Source organism: Bacillus rossius (genome assembly GCF_032445375.1).
Source record: "Bacillus rossius redtenbacheri isolate Brsri chromosome 4 unlocalized genomic scaffold, Brsri_v3 Brsri_v3_scf4_1, whole genome shotgun sequence".
Taxonomy (NCBI): domain Eukaryota; kingdom Metazoa; phylum Arthropoda; class Insecta; order Phasmatodea; family Bacillidae; genus Bacillus; species Bacillus rossius.
In genome coordinates, this window is record NW_026962010.1 from 4,998,672 (window position 1) to 5,017,751 (window position 19,080).

The window sequence follows — 19,080 nt, forward strand, 5'->3', positions numbered from 1 at the left end:
AGTTAACAGACATTTCCGTTGCGTCTATGCGTCCTGTATAAAATTTGCAGATCGGGTATTTGAAAGCGTTTTGCGTTAATTGCATAGATTTTTTGACGTGACAACGTCTAATAAATCGATGAACGCCGGCTGCACGCACGAAAAAGCGTCCCGTTACGCACATTGTCCCATTACGCTCATTGTACGCTTGCACCGCATCTATCTCTCTTCCACTCGATTGGAACAACCATCGATTAGACGTTTCAATCATGTTTTCGTCGTTTGAATTATTAATATTGTGTAATTTAACGAACGTCCACCGATTTTCAGCACAATCGGTATGGCTATTTAAAAGTAATGTTGAATTTTCAAATACGTTTTTGTACAAATAATGGTGTTTTACAGTTACACATAATAATTCAAATTACACCCGGGATATTTTGCACAATGTTTTAAAAAATATTGTAGCACATTATAAATAAGTTTGGTGTATTTAGGATGCGTATTTGTTATAAAATCGTATTATAAAAACGAAATAATATTATGCCCCTACGGTGCTGTCATCTACGGTGACGGACGCGAACCGAACGAATCGCGCTATTTATCCGCGACACGTGAACTGTTTCGTCGACTGTTTATAAAGTGAAGTGAAAAGTTAATGTGGTTTTCATTGCTTATTACAACAACAATTTCGGCAATAAAGGTTAATTATTCTTGCATTTTGAAAATCTGATTACTAGTATAATTTCAAGTATTTATTCTTTTATTATTAAAATAAAAATGATTCAATTTTATTCATAAAAATATGCAATCATTTAATCAATGTTTTGTTAAGACGTTGTCACGTTAAACTATCGTCCGTAAACCGACTTTACAGAAAAACGGATTATTTTTTAATTCGGTCTTTTACGCGTGAAAGAATGTAATGCATCAGCGGCTCCTGTGTTGTTTGTTCGCACAGAACATCTCATGAACGTCACGTGAGCACAAAACGTCGGTGGTCGGTGGTTGCGCCCTGACGGGAGAACCGACGTAAAACGCCTCGCGTCACAAATGGCCGCGGCATTACGTTGGGGAAGGTCCTTGAGAAGGGGGGGGGGGGGGAGAAGAGAGCTTTACGGCAGGAAACCTGTTGAGTACGGGCCGTCAACACCCTATTCAGGGCGACATAAAAGTCATTCCTCGTCCTCTTTTTTTTTAACGCCCCCTTTTTTTTCACTTTGGCCTGTTTTATGGGAGGGGCTTTAATGGATGCGTCTCCAAGTGTGCAATGTCTCCATACGTCTTCCGACTCGCGCGAACCCGTCGCTATCTTTAATGGATATATCTGCGAAGTACGGCACGCTGCTAAGGTATGTCGGGGCTGCAAGGAATGGTGTGAGAATTGGGGGGGGGGGGGGGGAAAGAGGACAGAAGGACGTTATAATAGACTCCAGCTGTGAGAAATCCTTTTCCTTCTTTTTTTTTATAATGCCCCCCCTTCCCCCTTTTTTTTCTCCCTTCGTTCGGGAATGGCACGCTCGTTTATCTCTTATCGATTTTTCAATTTGGATCGCAGGAGCAACGCTCGGCGCGCAGGAAACGAGGCAGCGGCTCCCAGGAAGCTCTGCTGTTTCACCAGCGGATCATCTGGCGCGAAGCGGCGATCCGACTATCATTTCCATCTCGCTGGAAGGATTCTTTCTGTGAGTAGAGACGCGGAATCATTCTCAGGACCAAAACGAAAAGCTTTGCTTCAAGCAGGCTTAAGTACTTAAAATTAGTTTTTTAAAATAAATATGATTAATAATACACGTTGACATGTTTGAGCGAAAAAAAACAACCGTTTTAAAGTTATAATTTTGATATATGATGAATTATTTACTTTTGATAGTCGCAATAGTTTAGAAAAAATTGCATATTATAACTGAATTTCGTAATAGAGTTACAAAAATGATTCTACGCATTGGGAAACTAACAACAAAGTTTGGCTTCTAAGTAAGTTTGGCTTCTAAAAATGACGTAGAGTTGACGAGTAAGAATTTCGTTCAAATAAAAATATGAAAAATAAAGCAAAAGCAATTTTAGATGAGTGCCTAAAAATTCCATTTACTTTTCTTGTTTCGTTTGGTTGGAAATTCCTGCTCTGTCATGCAGCTGTTCTACACGTGGGGTTGGGAAGTATCTCTCCAGTGAAATGCCAAAGATTAGATTACTTGCTAGTAGTGGCGTGCTCGATCTAATATTCCCCTCAACGCGACTCTCCCGTCAGCATCGGCGAATTGAATTTTCATAAATAACGACGTGGCGGTTATCGCGTCACGACACGCGCAACGAGCTCTTCCTCAAAGCGACGACCATTTTGTTAATTACAAGAGGCGCCGCGCGGCGCGCTGCACCCACTCGGCGCGGAACCCAATTAACCAGGCGTGATCAGGGAACTGGCGGCTGCAACTGCTTTCTCTCGAGGCTGCAAGACGGCGAACCTCGTTAGGTTTACTTCACACACGCACATTCGCACCGCGCGAAGAAACTCGAGAATATAACGGGGCAGATCTGAATTACTTACACGTGAACGTGACACTCCAGAGGAAATGTGATCACGACCTGATGCTTCGTCAGCGTAGAGACCAACGTGTTCTTGAGTGGAGCCGTTCCCTTTTATCCCACGTGCACGCGTCAGGGTGGGTTTTTCGGCACGCAGTGCTTTAACTTTACACACGCGTTTATGACTAAGTACGGACCGGAAAAATTCGCGAGTTCAAAGACCTGTAGGATGAACTCCATAGTTCTACGTACACTCGGTCAAATGCCACCCACTCATTGACTGCTGTCTTGTGAGACGTTCGAGCGCGTAGCAGCCTGTGATTCGATAAAGCTTTGGTTGGGTGTTTCTCATTGGCCTAAAGTCATCCAGGTGAGTTGTGAATCAATAGCAGAGGCAGCACTGAGGTATAACGATTTGGATTTTAGCCTATCGCGAAATGAATTCGCAAATTTTTCCGGTCTCTATGACTAAGTTATCTATTATCAGACCACATTGTTTACAATTGAGCATCCAAATTGCGGAAAACAAGCATACAACATGTTGTCAAAAATGTTTCCGACTTCTTCCGCAAACTTTTTTACAATTTTTTAATGATAATAATTCGATATGGTGGACGTGACTTCATAACCAAAGATGGTGGGTGTAACGTCATCCAAAATGGCGGCCGGGGTCAAAGAACCTCAACGGCTTTTTGTAGGCTTGTTGACGGGAAATTTACGCTTCCTTGGGAAATTTTCGTTCTTTTAAAGGCAAATATATTTTGAGGCATTGTGAATTAAAAAATTAATTTTTTTACGGTATTTCCCTTGAAAATTGAAAACTTTATAATTCAGATTTTTTTTTAGAATTTTTGGTAGAATTTTTTCCCTGAAAACTAAAAATGTTGGCTCTTTTTTTTTGGCAAATTTTGAGTCATATTTGGCAATTTTTTGGCCAATTTTATAGGTCAAAGGTCAAGGTGACGGTAATACAAGATGGCCACCGTAAGGTGAGAATCCAAAATGGTGGGCACCGACACCAACACCTCCTACCAGCACAATGGCCAGTAAATACATGTTAATACTACTTTGTTCGCAGGATCGTGTACCGCACGCCTTGCTTGATACGGCAAGTAGTTCCTCACGTGTTCGTGCAGTCCTTTGGTGAACTATGTCCTTCATCCATCCCCAAAGCAAACTGTATCGTTACAAAAAAATCTTTTTTTGTACAGCCTACAAACGTAGTAGATTTCGAAGTACCCATTTCTGCTGTAAATATTCTAAAAATAAACTTTCGGGACTTTTATGATCCTATATGTTCTCCAACATTCAAAAAAAAAATAGATTAATTTTTTTACCATATTCCTTGCAGCGAAAATGTTTCGAATGTTTTTAACTCAATGCGTCCTGCATTGAATAGCTTAGATCAAATTTCATGTTATGCCTGCTGAGGTAGTTATGAATTTTCTTGACCTTCAAACACTGTTTTCCATCCCTTGCATCAATGCGTGGTCGCATAAAAATTTGCTTTGAGCCAAGGATAAGAATAATATTTTCATGGTTTTGAATAAATTCGTATAAATTTGATAAAAAGGAAGTTGTGAATTTTTTTATTTTACTCCATGTTCTTAAAGTAATAGTACGTTTTATCAACACTTATTTCAGCCAAACGTTTCAAATAATGTTTAGGATTTTTATAATCATACGAACTAAAAAATATATTATACCTACTAATTTTTCTGTCTTTAAACCCTTGTTTTTTCCGCCCCTTGCAATAATGGTTAGTTGCATAACAATTTACTCCAGAAGAATCTTTTAGACAATATTTAGAAAGTTTAAAATATATAAGAACGTATTCGATAGTGTATATGGTACGGAAGTTTTATTTTTTTTTCCAGCCCTTTGTTTTTTAAACCCCTTGCAATAATGGTTTATCTGATATTAAAGGTGTTTCGGACCAAAGTTTCGGATAAGGGCGTTATGAATTGTTTGTCCTTTAACCCCTGTTTATTTCACTCTTAGAAGAAATAGTTGGTTGTGTCAATCATTGTTTCTGACAAAGATTTTAGTTTAAATTTATTAGATTCATATACAATTTTTCATACCCCTGGTATTTTTACCCATTGTAGTAATGGTTGGTTTAATGACAAATAATTCAAAAGAAAGTTGTAGATAATATTTTAATGTTTCACTATAAATAATAACGGATTTAATAGCGTACAAGGTAAAGAAATTATGAATTTTTTATACCCTTGTTTCCTTCTAATCCTTGCAGGAATGGTTTGGTTTGTAAAAAAAAATGTGTTGGAATAATATTTTAGATAAAAGATATAATATTTACAATCAGTCTGAACTGATTTGATGGAGTTCTTACTAAGATAGTTATGATTTTTTTTGTCCTCCAATTTTATTTTCCCATCCCTCGCAGTTTTCACCAACCTTTTCACCATCCTAAAAATATATTTTGAAATTGAAATACGGAGAAAGAACTCAGCATATCCCTTCAGAGCTTTTCGTAAACAGACACTTCTCTGATATCTTCTGCAGTTTACAAATCAACTGTTTTTTTTCCTGAACTCTGTGCACACCGTATGTGCACTCAGGTAGTCGGGGCCCTTAGGAACGTAATATTTGATGTAGCTTTCTACAGCTGCAGTAATAGTCTGAACGAGTGCACTTTTATGACTTTCAGCTTTATCAACGTTTTCAGTTTGACAGATAATTAGGTTCTTCCATAATTTCTGAGGAAATCTTGATGCTAGTGAATGAAGTTGCTAGGCTTCTGGGCTGTAGGGTACAGTTACCTACCCTGATGATGGCAACCCTGCAACGTCGCCCCAAACGTCGGTGATATATTCGACTTGGACGCGGCTACAACCCAGAAGCCAAGCAATTTCAGACCCTACGACCCTACGATCTTTATACTAGTAAATATTTGGCTGGTTTAGTTATTTGGAAAACAACACAAATTTATTTTATTGAACAATAATTTGTTTTGAATTGAAGCTCAATGCATCACGTAATCATGCCAAAATAAAAAAAAGTTCACTTGTTCATAGTGTGCCACTAATTAGTTTTGAGGCACTACATATGCCTATGACGGCTTGGTAATGTTGTAGTAAAATGAACCCACATCCATGATTTGAAATTTTTATTTGGTTTTAGTAATCTTTGGGGTTTCTACCTACTATAGGTGTCTGTGGGCCCTAAAAACTGTATTAGTCCCCAGCAGCCACACCGGGCTTAAGCCCACTTCATTTCCTATCACACGCATGTCCAGACTTCCCTTCAGCTAGCCCACGCCGGTTATCGTCTGCTGCACACAGTCGCAGATACCGGTGGCATGGCCTTAGTCTGCAGTGCACCGTGTCTTCTGCACGTGGCAGCACTGACGGTAACACGCCGGGTAGCATTCCCAACTACCCCCCTCCACTTACCAGTACTCAGGCAGCACCGCAGGACCACCACTCGTATCCCTCCGCGAACTACTTCTTCCGAAGCCTGTCTTCCCCTCCCTGCTGGCCCTTATACCGCTAGAATGAACCATCCGCCCTCCGGCACTACTTTCGCCTTCCTGCGGACGGATACAACTAAGAAGACCCTAGAAGAGACGTCGTGGCGCGAGGATGCACGGGCCATCATGGCGTCTCCAGACACGAGCTCCTTGTTTCCGTCCGGTTCGTTTTTTTGGTCAGAGTTTTTAAGTACCGACCTCTTCACCAGCATGCAGTTGCCTGCGTTTGGGAGACTTTCCCAAAGATTCTCTCCACATTATGTAAAGTTTGCTGTGATCTTTCTCCTCTTTCTTTTCCGTCTTGAGTGTGTGCCACGCAACTGGATTATGGATTCTGCGGCTCTCCGTCTCCTCCTCGGATGTCCTAAGGAAATTTTTTTACCCACATAATTGGTAAGTAGAACACAATTTTGTCTTATCCCCCCCTCCTTGTTTTAAGTAAATACCCTGCATCGCTTTTGTATCGAAAGTTTTGATGTTAATTACACTGCATTAATTTGTGCAGTGCGTCCCAGTTTCCACATAGTTCCACGCACTCTCCGGTCTGTTTGCTCCTGATGATTAACTGTACCTTCCCATCGTCGGTGCAGAGGATGTGTCTCCGTCACACTGTTTCCAGAACATCTTCCCAGCTGCTGGTTTGAAGTGACGCTTCTAAATTAACTAGATAATAATATTAACTGCACTGAAAAACTCTGATCGGATATCTTTCAAAGTCGACGATCTAGCCACTAATTCCTTACCATAAACAACTAATGTACAAGTTACCATTTTTATGTTTCACGACAGTGTTGAATAATCTTGTCTGATCTATGTTTTTCGTTATACCTATATAAGCAGAAGAAAAGAAAGAGGAATTTCTGTGTAAAAGAATAGTAAAGTATAGTTCATAAAGGTTAAAGTCGTTTTTGTTTTTATTTTTTCTAGCTTTTATTCCTGGTCATTATAAAGACTCCGATCCACTTAACTAAATTACATTTGAAACTGGTCCTTCAACCTCTGTCTTAGAACTCAGCACGCATCCAAGATACTATTAACTCATTATCAATAACAGAGAGACATTACAATGGGGCAGACAATATTGTCATTTTAAAACCATTTTATTCTGCTATTTCAGATTTGACTGTATCAAATCCGCTTGAAAGAGTTTCAAAGCTAGGTATGTGTGTTATCTAAGAAAAGGCTTATTAAAAAAATAAAAAAATAATAACCAGCGGACAAGCAGTTGAATGTTAACCGCCCTTTGCGAGAGAAATTTTTCAACTACTACATTTAGTAGAATGATTTGGTTATTCGATAAACTCTTAGTATCGCCTCGTGTGGAATAATGCTTGTCAGAATGTTTTTACTGGTTTTCACCTGAACCTTTAGCGCGATTATAACGGCAGAAAGAAACATTCTGAACCCTTTTTTTCGTTCGTGCCACCTTACTTTCGACAGTCAACTTCTTCCATTTCCCCCGCTCCCTTAGGAGATTAACTATCCAGATGCCACGGGAAAAACGAGAAGGATTTTTATTGGACCTTCGATCTTCTCGGTAGTCAGAGCGTGAGGGAGTTAGCTCGAGGACGTAACCACCGCTTCCTTTGCAGCTGGTTCCGTTTAGAGAAAATGCGAAGCCGACACCGTCCGAGAAAACAGTGTTCTGATCATGGAGGTGACAAGTTAGGGAGGGGATGTGTGCAGCATACACCGCGCAGATAGTTGAAATCAAAGTCAGAATCGACCCACCCACGTTTACCATCTGGTTAGCAAAACAGAATTTCGGCGTTAAACAAAAGCTTTTACGATAATTCCTTGCTGATGTGCTGCTAACATACTTGTTAAAGGATAATCGATTATGAAGGTTTTTTTACGATTCTTACTAGTGATTTACTTTCAAGCTACCACACAAACTTATAGTACGATATTATCCTTACAGCTACTGTTTGTTTTGCTAACCATCTGCTAACCAGCATGACTTAAGCTTTAGAACAGACACAGACTCCATAGATTAATACTTCCTTGGAGTTGACGACAGCACCGTTTAATCATACAGTTGTCATCTGTGTTGGTTAATTTTTTATGTATAATTTTTTGTTAGTCGGATAAATGACTGTTAACTTGCGAAAAGAAGAGTACTACAGCTGGTTCACGTTGGAAAAAAAAATGTTTTGGAAACCATTTTTAAAATATACTTTTAGTATCATTCCGCAAAACACTCCTAAATAGCGTTATTATTAGCCTGGTGTGTACCAGAAAGGCAAAAATGATGCATTATTTTAAATATAAAAACGTTGCTATAATCATGGAGTTAGGAATCGTCAGGATACGGCATTCTGTGACGCAGTTGAAGTCATTTTTTAACCTCGCCATCGCAATACTGTTCCGCCCAAAATATTGCAATAATGGTGCTTGATAACGTCTGATGAAGGTTAGTAGATATGAATTAGTGTCTCCAACGTTAAAAACAGTCATTTTAATTTTAAAAAAACTTAATTTAGAACTGTTTTTGCAATGGAAACTACACTTCAAGCAATTTTTGAGCCTCTTACCAACATGGCACAACACTTAGGTGAAAAAAAAAACGGCTTTACTCACTTAATATGTTATCATGTAGACGTGGCAACTCCCTGACTTTAACAATAAATTAGGGCAAGCCAATGAAATCCTGAATTTTTATAATACCATCAAATGTTGGATACTTAAAAGATTTTATTATTAATAAAAGAAGAATTCAAAGGAAAACATTTGAGGAAAGGAAATTTAGAACTACATTATTTATCCCTACAGAAGCTGCCACCAGCTACAATTCCCTGCGACTGTTTGTTTAGTTCTTTAGTTAAAATCTTTTTAAGAAAAACAAAACCTTTTTTATCTCAAAAATGTAAATAAGGCTTTTTATATTTTGAAAATAAAAATGTAATGGGTTTAATGATTTTTTAAACTTGAATATTTGTGTTCATACCGATATATTATTTTATTCCAGCCTGTTGATATCTAGATCTGAAATCGAATTACAAATTCGAATGTGAGGAAAAATGTATTCGAACCATCCTAATTTTTAAAATTTCCTTTTTTGGTATGTATGAATCTTAGAAATTATAATGTTAGTGTTTCATGTGTTTTCAAAATTATTATTAAAAATATATTATTTTAATCAGATAATATTTTATCAGCCATCAATTAAAAAGTATAATTATTTAAAGACGCTAAGTCAAGAAACGTCTTTAGACCTACTTAATATACTGCCAACCTAACTAAATGTTAACCAAAACGCGAACACGTTATTTCATTTCCAGTTTACGAGCAGTGATTTTTTTTCAACAACTGATTTCAAGAGATCTAACTTAAGCCTGAATGGACTGTCGCTTGTCTCCTGGGCGAGACACGCAAAAGTAAATCGCTCTTCCGCATCTGACGTCATATCATGCGACTCTTGTTTCCACATGTGGATCAGAATGGTTATGAGTAGAGACCTGCAAAATTATTGGATTCATTGACCTCTAGGATAGACTCCACAGTCCTTTAAATACTCGCGGAAATGGCACCTGTTCATTGGCTACTGACGCGTGAGACGTCTCAACTAGGCTGTTCGTAATTAGGCACTTTCTTGGTTTAGTGTTTCCCATTGGCTCACAGTTCCCCGGATAAAATGTGGGCCAATCGCAGAAGCGGTACGAAGGTATAGTTGTTTTAATGCTAGCCTATCGCGAAATGAATCCGCGAATTTTGCATGTCTCTAGTTATGAGTTAGATCACCCGTGGGAGCAGAAACGTTCATTACCTGCTTAGAAAGTAAGTTGGTATGTAAAATGTTTTCTGCATAAGTCCTACTAAATGTTTAAGACTCTTAGGAGATTTAAGATAATAATATTTTGGTTATAAAATTATGGTAGATTATTACTTATTAATTTTAATAACGCTCAAAATCTCAATCGAAACATTATCAAATAACTAATTGATCATTCATAATTTACGTTACAATATGTCAAACAAAAAAAATTGTGGTTTATAAAATCTTTACTGCAGTTAAAGTTAAGAAATTTAAAGGTTTTAGAAATAATGGAGTGTGTTTGAATTTTCGTATATTTTTACAAACCTGGATATAGGGTAAAAAAAATTATACATCTCGCAAGGAAACAATGATTTATTTTTAAATTTGTGATTATTAGAGAAGTTTAGGCTCATAAATAGCAGTTCAGAGATAAAAAGGTCTTTTTGTCGTTATTTTTCTTTTCATAAAATTTCCTTACCAAGCGTAAAAATCCACAAAACATTAGGGTTTAAAAAAATAATGGTGGTTAATACGCAATGTATACCAGAACGTTAAAGCCTAGTATTGTTATATTAATTTTTTCTAATGGTCTCAAACTTTTGGCGGGACTTGTAAGTCTGCAACTACTAAAGTAGAATTATAAGTGCGCTCCTTGGAAATAGTAATTTGTGATTGGGGTGGCTCGCCTCTCGCGTGAATAGGGGATTTCCGGTGGTTGAGTGGCCAAGAGATCGGGGTTCAATTCCCGGCGAGGCCAAGCATAAGGTCCGGTTCAAGACGAAGGGAATGTAATTTCAGTGATTTACACGTACCAATATGGCGGCCGTTTTTTTTACAAACATACAAGCTGTGCCTGTATTGTAGGTTAATTTGGAGAGAAATGTCAACTCAATTTCATTTGTATTATGAAGATTGGTTTTGGACTTTATATATATAATCATATCAAACGTAATACTTTGATCTAATTTTCTTCCGAGCAACTTAACTACAGACGATAATAAAATCAGGCTAGAAATACTGATACAATAAATATAAACAAACATCGGCCATATTTGTATGTGAAAACAGAAAAATGAAAAAAAAAAAAAAGGCTTTACGCGTTTGCCGGCTAATGTTTAAAATGTATCCTTTCCTAATCTCTGGTTTCGACAACCAGTTCATTGGCTCCGTAGTTTAAAATATAAAAACGTGATCTTCAGACTCCATGTTTATTTCAACAGATTTTTTCCCAGCCAAAACCATTTTTATCGTTTAGTAGCGTTTAGTGCATACGTTAGAGCATGGATAACATAAGAGATTTACAAAGACAATAACATAGAGTATATTGATAGTATTATTACAGATGTAATAATTGCAATAATAAATTATATACTAACAGCCAATGACTCTACAGAATAAACTACTTGTAGCCGCTAGTATTAACAACTTCAGGCATTCCATTTAAGTATGTACAATTCTTCGTGCATTTCGATACTTCATACGTTGCGGTGTCATAGTTTGACTTCTTGGCCTTATTTTTCCTCGAAAAGTCAGAAGTAAACAATTCAACACTACTTGGATACCGTATTGTTTGTGGTTATCTTCCGTGTAAACAGGTGAGTTGATTGAACGGATTTGTTAAAAATAATGTAAGAGTTAAGTAAACAATCTTAACGTATATGCTGCCGATAAGATAAAAGGCGCAAAACGTTTTTCACGCAATATCTGTGCGCTGTAGTAAAAACATAATTACAGTACAAGCTTAATATGAGACAAGATTTATTGAACAAGGCTGGCTACATTATAATAAAGTAGAGAATGGCTTTCAGAGTTGGATTAAAAAAAGGATAAACTTAGTTTCTTAATATGGCTCAGTTTACTTCAAACACGACATCCTTTATAATCTAAGTTTGTGAGAGACACTACTTAAAACTACATTTTTATTGGCACACCTGTATAATATTGTGGGTTTCAATTTAACTTGTGTGTAAAATTTGTTTGTGTAAATTTAAAGTTTTTTTAGGAAATAAGAATAAATCTTACATTAAAAAGCACAAAGGTAAAAAAAACTCTAATGAACATTCATAGCGCAAAACAGGGAACGCATACATTCATGCATTAACATCATTATTTAAATTTAAAACAATGTAATAACATCAAAGTTGTTAAAAACTCCCCCAGGAGTATTTAATAATGACTTACCTCCCAGCACTTGAAATTAAATTATAAAACTGCTGAGATAGAGACTGTCCCACAAGTACAATCAGGGAGGGCATAATATTTCTTGCCTGAAGAAAGCAGATATTCAAAACTGAGTTAGCCGCGGGCTGCGGTTTGGACTCGTCGCTGCAGCTCGAGCAGAATGAAGCATCAGCGACGCCAGCCCCGCCGCGTCGTACGAAACACACCAGTTAAATAATACTCAGCATCAAGCAAAGTCTGCGAAAAATTAGAGAAATTTAATTCTTGCACAATCAGCGATACGTTTCTTTGGCTGCGTATATTAAGGGATATAAATGTGAACCTACAGACTCCATATTTATTCCAACAGTTTTTTCCCCTAGCCAAAACAAATTTTATAGCTTAGCATCGTTTGGTGCATACGTTCAATCATAAATAGCATAATGAAAGATTAGCAAAAACCATTAAGTTTTGACAGTTGTAATTGTTGCAATAATAAATTAGATACTAAAAGCCAATGACTTTACAGAGCAAACAAGCCGCTAATACTAACAATTTCAAGTATTCCATTTAAGTGTGTACCTACTAGACTGAAAATTTTTTTAACATTTTGTGCGTGTGCCCATGATTGTCTTACGAATTACCAAAATAAATTTCAAGATAATTAAAGGTACACGTGGATATAAGTGAGTGATATAAGGAATAAATTTATAAATTCTGGTCGATACAAAGGACATTAGAGACATATAAGGGATGAAGCTATGAGACGGAGAAGCAATGGAGTGTGTACCCAGCGAGTACCCAGCGACTACCTAGGGAAATACGCAGCCAGTACCCAAGAGAGTAAGTACCCTGCGAGTACACAGGGAAGTACCCAGCAAATATCCAGAGACGTACCCACCATTTACCGGAGAAGTACCCATCTAGTACCCATGGGAGTACTCAGACATTACCCATGGAAGTACCCTGCGAGTACCCAGGGAAGTACCCAACAAAAAAAACATCGCCTTACGGCATCGTCCGAAATCCTGGAATAGACCCTCAGGGAATGTGACTAGGAGCGCCTGCGAGAGTTTTGCGATCCAACATACATTCACTGTGGCCCCGACAGTAGAACATTTGTGATTTTTTACGTTTGGTAGTTTAATAAAACTACGTGTTTGTTAAAAATTACAGTAAGTTAATTTGGCGGAGAGTACATTTTTACGAGTATATACTAGTCACGAACTGTCTTAACACTTTTTAGACTGAAACTTGAGCCTACAAAGTGGTATGAGATGTTAAAAAAACTTAACCAATTCTAAAAATTCATGTTTTGGAGATACTTTCAAATAAGTCATAAAATGTGGAAACTACATTGTCGATTGAGAAGAAATAACATTTAAGTGTTTGTAGCTCCAAAGGAGTCCACGAAATGTTACAGGTTTCTAATCCTGAATCATTATAACTCAACAAAAAACAAGAAAACACGGAGTCGGGCCATACAGACTTAGATTTCCACGATTTTCCTAAGTCATACCAGACAAATAAAGGACTTTCAAGGCGTTTCCCAGTATTCTCAGCCTGTGGGGTTGTCCGTTTACCATCTCTGATGACGAGGTTTCAAGCCCGAATAAAATAAAAATTTACATAAATTCATACATACACATACTTGAAAAGGAAACTAACCATACTCGCAGGATTTTTCACGCTCTATAATCAGGCATAAAATTGAAGTATAGCTGAAAACTTCTGTACAGTATAACTTAAAATATTAACATAGGCCTACACCTTTGCAGAGGAAATCAAGGTAACTCAAATTGTAGAGGGTTTAGATGTTAACATTACGAAATCCCTGGCTTATTTATGAGACAAAGTGGTGCGAATATTATGTGTTAATTAAACAGTAATATTTTTTTTTCAAGATAAGGGTTGATATAGCATGTAACCTAGCCTCGAATTCGAGGTGTATTAGTACGGCAAGATTTTTTTTTTTTAACTTTTGGTTACTACGGTCGGCCTTTAGATTGTATAAATTAAATTCTTGCATTGTGCCGACTAACCAAACAAGCATGACCTAGCACTGACAGTAATGGTGGCTACATCCAGATATTTCGATTCATGTTTCTCGACAACCTCACTAATGATTTGCCACTACGTAACTTTATCATTTTAAGAACATACTGTGTTTGCACAAAAATAATCTCGCGCAGAATAATACGTATTACAAAAATAAATCATCAGATTTTTAGTTTTGTTCAACTTAACGTACGTTTGATAACTACACATATTTAATCTATATCAGATACAATTGATGAGTTCAATGCCAAATGTAAATCGTTATGTTCACGTGTGGTGTAAGGTACAACAGGTCGGATCCAGATATTATAGCATTACACATGAGTATAACATATACAATGTGGGCCAACAGTACAAATGGGATAGGTCTCACAGTAGAAACTAACCTTTAATATAGATTAGCATACACGATGATTTTATTTTTTACGTATCGAGTATGCACACTCCAAGGACAGACATGATCAACTTTTGAAGGGGATAAATTGTAACCGAAATACTCTACTTGGTTCACAGTTATTGGGAGTTATCAGTGTTTCATCGCTTGATATTAACAATTTTTGCTTAGTAAAATCATCCTTTATAACATTAAAAATGCGAAAGCGTGTTTGTCTTTTTCCTTCTTTCACGCTGCAACGGAGCAACGGATCGACAGTATTTTTTTTTGCATATAGTTAGTTTATGGGTCGGAAAATGACTTAGACTACATATAATTATGAAATTCCATCTCTAATGGAGTAAAAAATTGCTAAATTCAGTTTTACAATAGGAAAAAAAAACATAGAAGGTAGGTCATAGACACACAAACAGTGAATTTGCGTCATTTTTCTACGTCCACCACGCGGTCATTCATTAAGGTCTGGCAAATTCCTATCCTTCTGCTCGGTGAAAACCATACGCTTAGTGAAGATCGCGGCTGCTAGGGAACTAAAGGCGCCAATAACTGTTTAGTTTAGAACTTCGCCAATAGATGCCGTTGCCTTTAGTTAGTAACGCGCTATCTTTTGGTGCGTCCGTCACATCTTGCCTAGGGTTTACCTGCCTTCCCACAAAATGAAGCTGAAGATTGGTGTCCCGGTTTCGCTGATGCGTAGCCATGATGCACCGAGATTGTGCAATCAATGAGACTTCAAAATTTAAAGTCTATCAAGTGTATGTCCTACAGAATTTAAATTCGGTAGTGATATTCCTTTTATTATGTTGTGTTTAGCCCGGGCCGTACCGGGTGTTACAGCTGGCAGTATATAATTTAAAGAAGTTCATAGTGGCTGGCTGCTACAAATAGCATCCTCTGCGAAGTCATTGGCGTTTGGTATTGAATTAGTTTTCGGGCACGACTACAACAACGATGATACTGTCAACAGACCCTGTGTTATGGTCTTTATAAATCCCTTGATATGAGATCTGTCTTCACGATAGTAAGTTTCTGTTATTAAACGATATAAAAAAACAACCAATTTGAACTAAAATGGCGTCGCTCAGTTTCCATCCCCTCCCTTTTAAACACTAAGGCTATTTACAAAAACTTAACAATATAACGGTACAATGTGTCTGTAGGATTTTGTAAACAAAAAAACTCTGCTTTTTTTTTGTTCTGGACAGAACTGAAGTGCATGAAACTAAGATTTATATCAGCAAAATAAAGATTTCATCCATTGCAACTGAAAAGTATCTAAAGTTTTTTAAAATGAAATTACACTAATTTTTTTTTAGGTTCTATGTGTTGTGATTTTAACTCAGTTAATAGTCGAGTAGCATTTTCCCTATTGTGTAGCGAGCCACGACCCAGGCTAAGGAACACTGAAGTAAACAGAGTCTCACTCTCAGGTTAAACTTGATTACAGATTTTTTTCTCTAAAGTCTGCCACAAACGATTCTGACATTACCAACCACACAGAATAAAACCAAAGGAAATCTAGTTTTGCACCGAAAGATATCAGGAGCTAGATTAAGTTGGATAATTATTTTGGCTCATGATCTCTGGGCGCAAGTAATACATTTATACATTTAATAAATTATCATGTTCATTGTACTCACGTGTCTTAAACCTTTTTAGTTATGTATTAAAGTTTGGGTTCGGATGATGTTAAACTTCACTATGACGATCTTTGGCTTCTAAAATCATGATAATTTACATAAATGCCGATCCAATAAATTCCACAAAAATTGATTTAATTTAAAATGATGACTTTAAATACAAAAAAAAATTATATTCATAAATTTTAATAACTTGCATCTTAAAATAATTTAACTGTTACATTTAAACACATGGAAACACAAAACCAATATTAATACTGGTATTTAATCAATAAAGTTTACCGAGGTCACCCGATACCTTCACATTTGAGGCGATTAAACCTTGTGAACCCTAGTTATGATTTTAAATACTTCAAACACACACGTGGAAAACCCCAACGATGTGTGACAAACGTCATTTGAATGAACAGGGACACAACCCTGACGTGTACAATTTTTTTATTTGTGCCTACGATTTGAACTGAGATTTATAAAGTGTTAAATCAGTTTTTTTTCTACAAGTTACATAATACAAATAATTATAAATCAACTTTGAATGTGTATGACATTCTGATGTTGGTATATACGAACTAGTTATAGTGTACAATGAGCGCTGCGTAGGCCTTATCTAGTGACAGCTCCCTGGTCGAGGCCTTGGAGGGACAACAGATATGGCCAGCTGGCCTTGGATTGGCAGCTTTCCTGGCCAAGGGCTTTTGTAAACACCAGATATCATTGTATACCACTTCTGGAAAGCTTCAGGCCAGCGTACGCAGCGGTAAAACTAACTCCTTAATGTCAGATGACCAATTAACCATGTAGCCATAACTTTTATATAAGATCTCGTCAGTTACATAATTCATTGAAATAAGGTGGTAAGAAAAAATGTTTTATGGTTTGTCTTGTTTTAAAAATATTTTAAATTTTTAATTTACCATCTGAAATTTGTAGATAAAGTAAACGATGAATAATATGTTAAATTTAAGTTCAATGAGTGATAATATATAACTGTGTTATTTACTTTGTTTTTCCAAATACAGCGCACTCTTAACACATGTGTCATTGAAATGGATTTACAAACTGCAATATTGCATATTGGTCATGGTTGTTTCAATTGCGATTTTACTATAAATAGTTGAGAAGAACATATGAGCCACTGTGCATATGATTAGATTTAGGAATAATACTAAACATATACTGCAGATACAAGCTTTCCTAGGTTACTGTGTAGCAGTATTATTACTAGTTCTGTTAAATATATAGAATTGAAATGATGCGAATCATGATTAAAATTTAGTTGTCGTACAACTGTACACTGGAGTAAGTTACAGAAGCATATTACAATATCATTGAGAGTTCTGCAATTACTTAATAACAATTTACTTTCATATATTACGCCTGCAAATTCGTAACCAAAAATAATTTTTCACTCAGCAATAAATCCAAACAAAAGCAGGAACCTGCAATTATGTCTTTTGTACGGAAATATGAAGAACATTATCACTCTAGCTACTAGAATAACACAATATACAATCAAGGATGTTTAACAAACCCGTACTTATTACTTTTCTTGAAATAACAAGCAAGAGTGACGAGAAAATAATTTTATCATCAAACTTCTATTTGTTCAAAAACCCTACACTCAATTTTGAAGAAATTTTACCTGTTATTTATGGATACTTACGGAAAGTATTTGCCTACTGTACCCAAAGAAAAAAACACTGGATGCCAAAAAAAAAAAAAAAACAAACAAACAACTTAATTCGCAAGAACTTAAAAAAAAAAAAAAAAAAGTGGTATATATACGTTTTTCACCTTCGTGTTATTCCAAGAAACGTTAAGATATTGGAGGTTGTGTCTATTTTGAGGAACGAACCCTAAATTTTTGCGTTGTATGTTTACGCCGTTTGCCTGAAGTAAGTACTCGTATGTACTTGCTCCCGGAAGTCCTGAACTGAAGTATGCAAGTGTGCACGTAAAAGTATCTGCGGACTTCCAGGTAAAGAAAAGCTGTGGTTTTGGAACCCGTTTTGTAGGTTGTTTATTACATGAAAACAGTATGAGAATTAAATGACTCGCAAAATAATTTTAACTTTATTATTTTCAAGGATTACCTCACATAGTATATGAAAAAAGGGTAAATATTTTTACAGGTTTATAAGAGAGTTTGAACAAATTCATGCACATAGAACGATTGCAGTTAACTAAACAGAGGGAGAAACTTAAATAGATCAGCATATAATAATGTGTAGGCCTATGTAATTGAGTACAATGAGAGGGCAAGAAAGTAATGTGGGGTCTTAAGTATATGGCTGAGTATACTTGAAACAGGCGAAGGCCTAGTATACAGTCCTTATGTTGCCTCACAGTCCACTGACGTCACCACCGTGTGACGGCTGCCTAAACACCGTAGAAAACGTTGTCTGAAAAATAACACTTAAATTATCACTTCCCTTATTTCATAACCATCAATTTCGGTAAACACTTAAATATTTATCTATGTTATGTAAGAAGAATTTAATACAATATATATATCGATTTTAAGTTTTTTACATTTCGTAAAATTAATATAATTGAAGTAAACACTTCATTTTTTTATAAATGAATAATTTTAAAATAAAATTATTTAAGAAGATACAGTACCTTACTATTACCTGCCCCCCCCAACCCTCTCCATTCTCTTCCCCAATCCCCTCCCCATTCGTGTTGCTATACAAAATCATATTAACTCCAGCCGAAAAAAAAAAAAAACAAAAACACATTTGGCTTCTGAAATAAATTAGACATCATTTCACAAACAAGATGAATGTATTCCGAAAAATTTTCCAGCAAAACCGTGTGCTGTACAGGATGTTCGGAACTTCTGCGCGTGAATTTAACGGGTGGCTGAGAATGCCAAAACAAGAAGTTTTTAAGGGGGGGGGGGGGGTGGAAAGTCTGGGTACGCAATCCTCAACAATTTCAGGAAAATAGCGTGAAATAGCGTGCAAATTTAAATTTCGCGCTCATCTAGATGTCACCAATAAGAGTTAGTCAGGCGCACTCGCAACCAGCTGTTTGGCAAACTGCGCAATGGATGATGGGCAGCCTTCTT

At 36.6% G+C, this 19,080-nt stretch overlaps 1 protein-coding gene across 1 annotated transcript in view; it reads right to left on the reverse strand.

Annotated features, from left to right (window-relative positions):
* Window positions 1–19,080, reverse strand: part of LOC134541621 (somatostatin receptor type 5-like) — an 84,756-nt gene that overhangs the window by 28,308 nt on the left and 37,368 nt on the right. The gene's annotated exons all lie outside the window — the stretch shown is intronic.